This window comes from Eleutherodactylus coqui, chromosome 4, assembly GCF_035609145.1.
Source record: "Eleutherodactylus coqui strain aEleCoq1 chromosome 4, aEleCoq1.hap1, whole genome shotgun sequence".
NCBI classification, from domain to species: Eukaryota; Metazoa; Chordata; class Amphibia; order Anura; family Eleutherodactylidae; genus Eleutherodactylus; species Eleutherodactylus coqui.
The window spans coordinates 270,542,295-270,550,190 of NC_089840.1; positions in this window are offsets into that span (position 1 = coordinate 270,542,295).

Here is a 7,896-nt window from a genome sequence, read left to right on the forward strand (position 1 = left end):
GCCTTTAGGTTTTTACGCCGAGCCGATATACGTCCTCCTCATCTGCAGGGGGGGGGGGGGGAGGATGGAAGAGCCAGGAGCAGGAACAGAGCTCTCTGCCTCCTCTCCTCCCCTCTGCACTGTTTGCAATGGGGAGAGGTGGGAAGGGGTGGGGCTAATTCCTTGGAGCTTAGCCCCGCCCCCATCCCACCTCCTTTCATTGCACATAGTGCAGAGGGGCAGAGAGGGGGCGGGAGCTCAGTTCCTGCTCCTGGGCTCTTCCATCTTTCCCCCCTGCAGAGGAGAACAACGTATATCGGCTCGGCGTGAAAACCGAGCCGATATACGTTCGTGGGAATGCAGCCTTACACTGAATGACGATCGCTGAAATTAGTTTGTTTGAATGAATGTTGAGCGATAATTGTAACGTGTAAATGGCCTTTAGTGTGGCGTTACATGGGACAAACATTGTCTGAATAGTTGCTAAGAAGCATCTGAATTGAATGACCGTTGTTTGTGTTCTCTTAGAGCTTTTGTTCATCTCCATCACCTAATGAATTGATGGAAGCCTTTATACAGGCTGAAATCCCATTTGTCGGCTAGTTTGGGGGGGCGTGTATTTGACGTTTGGACGCAATGCACACTCATTAGTTGCTGAGTCCACTGAGCACATATATATGTGCAAGCAGTCAACGAGTGAACAGTTAATGTTCCATCGAAGGCCAAACCAGCCAGAGGCAGCATTAGTGAATGTATCTTAAAAGAGCAAGACCAATCGGAGACCATAGCAACAAGACCAGCACAGACTGTTGGTCAGGGATCACTCGCATGTATTTGTGTTTCTGGGAACCAATCATCTTTAAGTGGGAGGGCAAACTTTCCAAAAAATGTGGCAGCCAATTAGCTTTTAGTGGAACGTGCACACTAAACAAGCGTACACCTTTCTGAGAAGTTGTTGGCTAGTCGTTGAAAAACGATTACATGTTTATGGCAGACGATAATTAAAGGGGTTTTCTAGGGTGAATGCTATTGAGGACCTATCCTTAGGATAGGTCATCAATACTTGATTGGCTTTGGTCCGTCACTCGGGACCCCGACCATTCAGCTGAGCGGGCGCATTCTGTCAGCGCCACAAATACAGAGGTCAGAGCGGAAGCCTCCACATCTACCTCCGTGTAGTGGCCGGTGCTTGTGACTGCAGGCACGGATCCCATTGATTTCAATGAAAGCCGTGCCTGCAGTTACAAGCAACGGCCACTACACAGAGATGGGCACAGAGACTTCTGCTGCTTCCACTCTGACTTCTGCGTATTTGCGGCGCTGACAGCATGCACCCGCTCAGCTGATAGGTCGGGGTCCCGAGCGACGGACCCCAGCCGATCAAGTATTGATAACCTATCCAAAGGATAGGTCATCAATAGCATTCTCCCTGGAAAAGGCCTTTCATCAAATAGCTGATTCAAAACAATTAGTGAATGAATTCTCGCTCATCACTCTTAGTGGCCGTGTTTACAAGGAACAACTGTCACAGTCGCTCAATCAAGGGACTATATGATAGTTCTCCCATGTAAAGCCGCGGTTAGACTATAGTCCTCTGAGCCCAATGGTTTGGCTGAAGCTGGACAGCTCTCACACGTGTATGAGGACCTCTCCACCTCACCCAACAGATGATGTCGGAGGGAAAAATGGATCAAACATGTTTAATTGCAACGCAGATCTTTTGTCAGTGGCTAACGTTGCCTTGCAGCAGTGGGGTCCTGGGTTCAAATCCAACCAAGGTCAACATCTGGATGGAGTTTGGATGGTCTCTGTGTTTGTGTGGGTAACCTCTGGGTATTCCACTAGCAGCAGAAAAACAGCTTCAAAGCATAATGCGTCCACCATGCTTTACTGTGGGTATGGTATTCTTTTGGTGATGTACAGTGTTTGCTTTGCGCAAAAAATTTCCTTTTGGAATTATGGCCACAAAGTTCCTTCTTGGTGTCATCATACCATAACACGTTCTCCCACATACGTTTGGCAGACTTGATGGAGGTTTTGGCAAAACATATCTGGGCTTGGCTGTTTTTCTTTGTTAGAAAAGGCTTCCGTCTTCCCACCCTACCCCAAAGCCCAGACATATGAAGAATACGGGAGATGGTTATCACATGCACTACACAACCCGGACTTTCCAGAAACTCCTGCAGCTCCTTCAATGCTGCTGTAAGCCTCTTGGCCGCCTCCCGCACCAATTTTCTTCTGGTCTTTTCATCAATTTTTGAGAGACATCCAGTTCTTGGTAATGTCACTGTTGTGCCAAATTGAATCCACTTCTTGCTGACCATCTTCACTGTGTTCCATGGTAGATGTAATACCTTGTACATTTTTTGGTACCCTTCTCCCGACTGATACCTTTCTATAATAAGATCCCTTTGATGTATTGCAGACCATGGCTTTTGCTGAAAAATGCAACTAAGAAAATGTCTGGAAAAGCCTACTAGAACAGCTGAACTTTATATGGGGTAAATCCGAATCACTTTACATAATGGCAACTGTGTACTGACTACCATTTAACATGAGCTTAAATGTGATTAGCTAATTCTGAACACAACTACATCCCCAATATAAGGGTGTTCACACTTATCCAAGCACATTATATTAGTTTTATTATGTTATTTTTCCACCCTAAATGATTTCAGTTTGCTTTTCAACGGAATTGTACAATGCCCTTAAAGGGGTTGTCCCGCGCCGAAACGGGTTTGTTTTTTTTTCAATAGCTCCCCCGTTCGACGCGAGACAAACCCGATGCAGGGGTTAAAAAAGAAAACCGGATAGTGCTTACCTGAATCCCCGCGCTCCGGTGACTTCTTACTTACCTTGTGAAGATGGCCGCCGGGATCTTCTCCCTCGGTGGACCGCAGGTCTTCTGTGCGGTCCATTGCCGATTCCAGCCTCCTGATTGGCTGGAATCGGCACGTGACGGGGCGGAGCTACGAGGAGCCGCTCTCCGGCACGAGCGGCCCCATTCAGAAAAGAAGAAGACCGGACTGCGCAAGCGCGTCTAATCCAGCGATTAGACGCTGAAAATTAGACGGCACCATGGAGACGAGGACGCCAGCAACGGAGCAGGTAAGTGAATAACTTCTGTATGGCTCATAATTAATGCACAATGTACATTACAAAGTGCATTAATATGGCCATACAGAAGTGTATACCCCCACTTTGTTTCGCAGGACAACCCCTTTAACCCTTTCCAATCCATTTATTTTTTCTCACCCATTCTCCCCAGCTCCAAATAAATTGGAGCTGGGAGAATGGGTGACAAAAAATACATTTTCCCTGCACCCTCCTGATCTGACAGAGTTCAGGAGGGTGCAGGGAGGGACCTGCTTACCTGTCCGGCGTCTTGTGCATTCTCCTTCTGCCTCCCGGCTCAGCGATCATGTGACCGCTGGGGTCAGGTGACACCTGGCGGTCACATGATCGCCGGGTCGGGAGACAGAAGGAGAATGCACAAGACGCCGGTCAGGTAAGCAGGTCCTTGCACGGTGCAGGCTCCCGGCTCGGCGTTCATGTGACCGCCGGGGGTCAGGTAACACCGGCGGTCACATGATCGCCGGCCGGAATCTATGCATTGCATAGCGCTAATTGAGCGCTATGTAATGTGTAAAGGAGTGGGCAGAAAGGGTTAAAAACCCTTTCTGCCTTCTCCTCGGGGGTCCTCGATGACGACCAGTAAAGGAGTGCATCTGCACCCGATGTGCCTGACGATCGGGTGCAGATCCACTCCTGCACTGCAGTGTCGGGCCTGCCCCGACATCGGAGCTGTGGAGGAAAATGATGATGTCGGGGCAGGCCCGACATTGGACTGGAAAGGGTTAATGTTGGTGGCGGAAATCAATCTGAAATGATTCATCTTTGTTGGATTTTTTTAACATGACAAAAAAGATGGCTTTTTAACAGGGGTGTATAGACTTTTTATATGCACTGTACATAAATGAGTAAAATCAATACATTTTGCCCCCTGGAGATGAGCCGCTGAATGCTCAGCCGAAGAGTATGTGCGAGTCGGGGGAAAAATATGGAAAATCAAGTGACACTCAACAAACAGTGATCATCTTAGCTGACTGATGACAGACCATCATCGTCTGGAAAGAAAGCAACCACGTTTTGAAATTTTTATCCATAAATATTTGATTGCTGGGGATTTGCCGCTTGGGAACCCCAGCGATCAGCTGATCGCTTGGCTCACTGTCAGTGCAGCAGGGCTGCTGTTGTCATCGGGATCAGAACTGGAAGTCTGATACGTGGCTTCACTTTCTTTGAAATCTGTGGGAATGAAGCCACCTATTACACTTCCAGTTCTGCATTGGTTCAAAGCCGGAAGTGTAATATGCGGCTTTGTTGCCATTGACTTTCATGGGAGGAGAGCTGCCTATCAGACTTTTGCTTTGGCCCCAATGACGACGTTCGGCCGCGCTGCATTGACAACGGGTCAGGCGATCGGCTATTAATGGAGATCACGAGCAGCGAATCCCCAGTGATCAACTATTGATGGCCTATCCTGCAAGTTTTATGCATAATTTCCAGTTCTCTCTAAGCTTAAAGGATGAGACTAGCTGCTATGATATCTTCTGTATACTGTACGTGGGGAAAACTGCAGATTCTGAAATATAAGCTCTCCCCTGAAAATAAGCCCTAGCTACACTTGATTAAAAAACAGCAGCAATATTCACCTAGCTGGCGGCATCCTGGTGCCCCACGCTGGTCTCTGACGCTGCGACAGGTTGCAGTGTCCTCTGCCCTGATAGGATTCTCTTCCAGGTAATGAGGCTTTGAATACCCTGCCTCCGCCAAGCAAGTGCTGTGATTGGATCACGAGCACCACTGGCTCAGCCAAACAGAGCCGGCGCTTAATTCACCAATCAAGTAAGGTAAGTATAAAGCACGCCCCGAAAATAAGACCCTGTGCCTCTTTTGGGTCAAAAATTAATGTAAGATAGTGTCTTATTTTCAGGGGAAACACGATTTCTCTGTTACTAGAGACTGACTTCACATTACATTATACAAGGGACAGCAAATTAGAAGGAAGGGATTTTTCAGCACAATAATATCATTTTTAGGTAAATTAAGGTGACCAGATTTTTCCAGGGTCAAAGTGGGACATAGGGGTATGGTCAGGGGTGGAGCTTATTACAACGTATGATTTTACCTCCGTCCTTATAAAAAGTATGAGCCCCTTCAAAAAAAGACGGAGCAAATTCCGCAACATTTCTGCATCCAAAAAACAGTCAAAATCTGTACTATTGTTGCAGATTTTGACTAGAAATCAGCTGCAGAAACGCAGTGGCGCTCCCCAGCTTCCGTTTCCAGCAGCCTGCATTGGCCTCACCTGATCAGTGGCGCCGGGAACCAGAAGCTGGGGAGCGCTGACAGCAGGAAGCCCTCAGAGGAGATGAAGGGGAGCGCTGCTGCATATCTACAGCTGAGTTTTAGTCAAAATCTACACCAATGGTGCAGATTTTGACTTTTTTAGATGTGGAATTTCCGCTGCGGACATTCCACAGCATTTTGACCATGTCAGTTTGAGGTATGCTGCCACGTGCACAGTGGCCTCATGAGTAAAAGTATCCCCTATACCAGCTCCAGCAATAATAGTGACCCCCACAGTGGCCCCAGTAGTAATAGCGCTCCCCTATCCAGCCCCAGCAATAATAGTGACCCCCACAGTAGCCACAGCAGTAAAAGTGACGCCCCACAGTAGCCCCAGCAATAGTAGTGACCCCCCACAGAAGCCCCAGCAATAATAGTGACCCCCCATAGAAGCCCCAACAAAAGTAGTTACACATCACAGAAGCCCCAGCAATAATAGTGACACCCCACAGTAGCCCCAGCAATAGTAGTGACACTCCACAGTAGCTCCAGCAATAGTAGTGACCCCACCCCCCCCAACAGAAGCCCCATAATATTAACGCTCCCCCTAAGACCCACATACTTACCTCTTCCTGGTCTTCACAGCGCCGCTGCTCCTCTCATCTCTGCTGGCAGGCGGAAGTGTGTGCACCTGCAGCAGCGCCTCCTCCCTTCTCCTCTCCTCTTGCAGAACCAAAGAGGAGAGAGGAGGGGACGAGGATCCTAAATGCACACACTGCCGGAAGTGGGATTACCAACCAGGGAGCTGCAGCACCTCGGCTAGTAACCACTGTAGTAGTGACCCGACGTCCCGAAAGCGGGACAAATGGCTGTCCCGCTAGGGTCCCAGCAGAAAGCCGAACTGTCCCGCCTAAATCGGGACATCTGGTCACCTCAGGTAAATAAATGATTTTGCACTTTGGCAAGGTATCACATTGGCTACCATATTAACACAAGCTATTTCAGAGTGCAGTGACTAAAGGAGTTTTCCAGTTATGTTGTATGTTGGTTGTTTGTAGAAGAAAAGTCTGAACTGATTTTTGTAGTTTTTCGCATCAAAGATACCTTAAGGCTTTAATCACATGGGCCTTGTGATTTTGGGCTGCCCGCATCGCGGCCAAAAATCGTATGAATGAGAAAAAGCCGCGACCAACTCGTGGCTAAATCTCGCGTTTCCTTGCCCATTCACATGTCCGGGTTCGGTGTATATACACCTCAGCCCAAAATTCCGTCTGCCGGGGAAAGAGAGTTTAGCGATGCTAAACTCTGTTCTCCTCTCTTTGCCGGCTGATTGTGGCAATAGAGGCTCCTATAGAAGCCTATGAGAGCTACTGGCAAAGGGAGGGTGAGGGAGTTTAACCCTTCCCAATCCACTGTCTGACGTCTAAAGACATTATGATTTAAGGCTGTACAGCTCCGATGTTGGAAGACACCCATCGGGGTTCTCTTACTGTATATTGCCAGCCTCTCTGCTGTTGGAGCCTACATGCACTACTGGCTTTAGCCAGCATATAGCGCTGTTGTATAACGGCAGAAAAAGAGTAAGCCCCCTAGGAAAAACAGGATACAAATTGGATTGGAAAGGGTTAAAAGCGCTAGCTGTGCTACAGTCCCTCCCCTTGCCGGCAGCTCCCATACGATTCTATGGGAGCTGCCGTACTGATTGCAGCCAAAAAATAGGGCCAAACCTATCTCTTCCGGCTGGCGTATGCGCTATCCTTTCCAGCCGGCTGATTTTACGTGCCTGAAAATCGCCCATCTGAATGACCGCATTGGAATCCAATTTTTCAGACGTCCGCGACTTTCAGCCAACAGTTTATCAAAATAGCTGCGATAAAACGTCTGTGAATAAGGTCTTAATCAGGTACTTGATTGAATTCAAGATAAAACAGGAGTCGCCACAGATAGACAAGAGGGTCAGAATAATCGCTAAAAATGGATGCAGTAAAGGCCCTTTTATATGGAGCGATTATCATTCAAAAAAATCGTTCAAACGAGCAAAAATGCACAAATTGTTTAGTGTAAAGGCCGCCAATGATTGAAGACGAATGCAAAATCATTCACTTTTCATTCCTTACATGCAGGTATAAAAATTGTCGGCTCATTCGCTAATCGTTCAGTTCAAATACCGATTGTTCAGTTGTTCTCATTCACCTATACAGTGAATGTGAATGCCTGAATGATGTATCTGAGCTCTGAAATCATTCGCTCGTCCAAACAATATATGGTTTGGTGTAGATGGAGCCCTACCTAGCTCCTTCCCGGACAGAAACTACTGGCTGAAATATTTAGAGAACTTATCATATACTGACAGAATGAAGCGAGCAGCCGGCCTCATGGATGTTAGTGGATTTTATGTGTTATACTATGTTTGGAAATTAACCGTTTACAGGGCAGGTTTTTGTACATCTGTTAAATGCTGTTTGTATTAAAATCATGCAGTATTTTCCAGCGTTTTCAATAATGAGGCAAAATGTCCCCAGAGCTTGATGAAATGTGGTGTTTTTTATTTTAATTACAGTATAT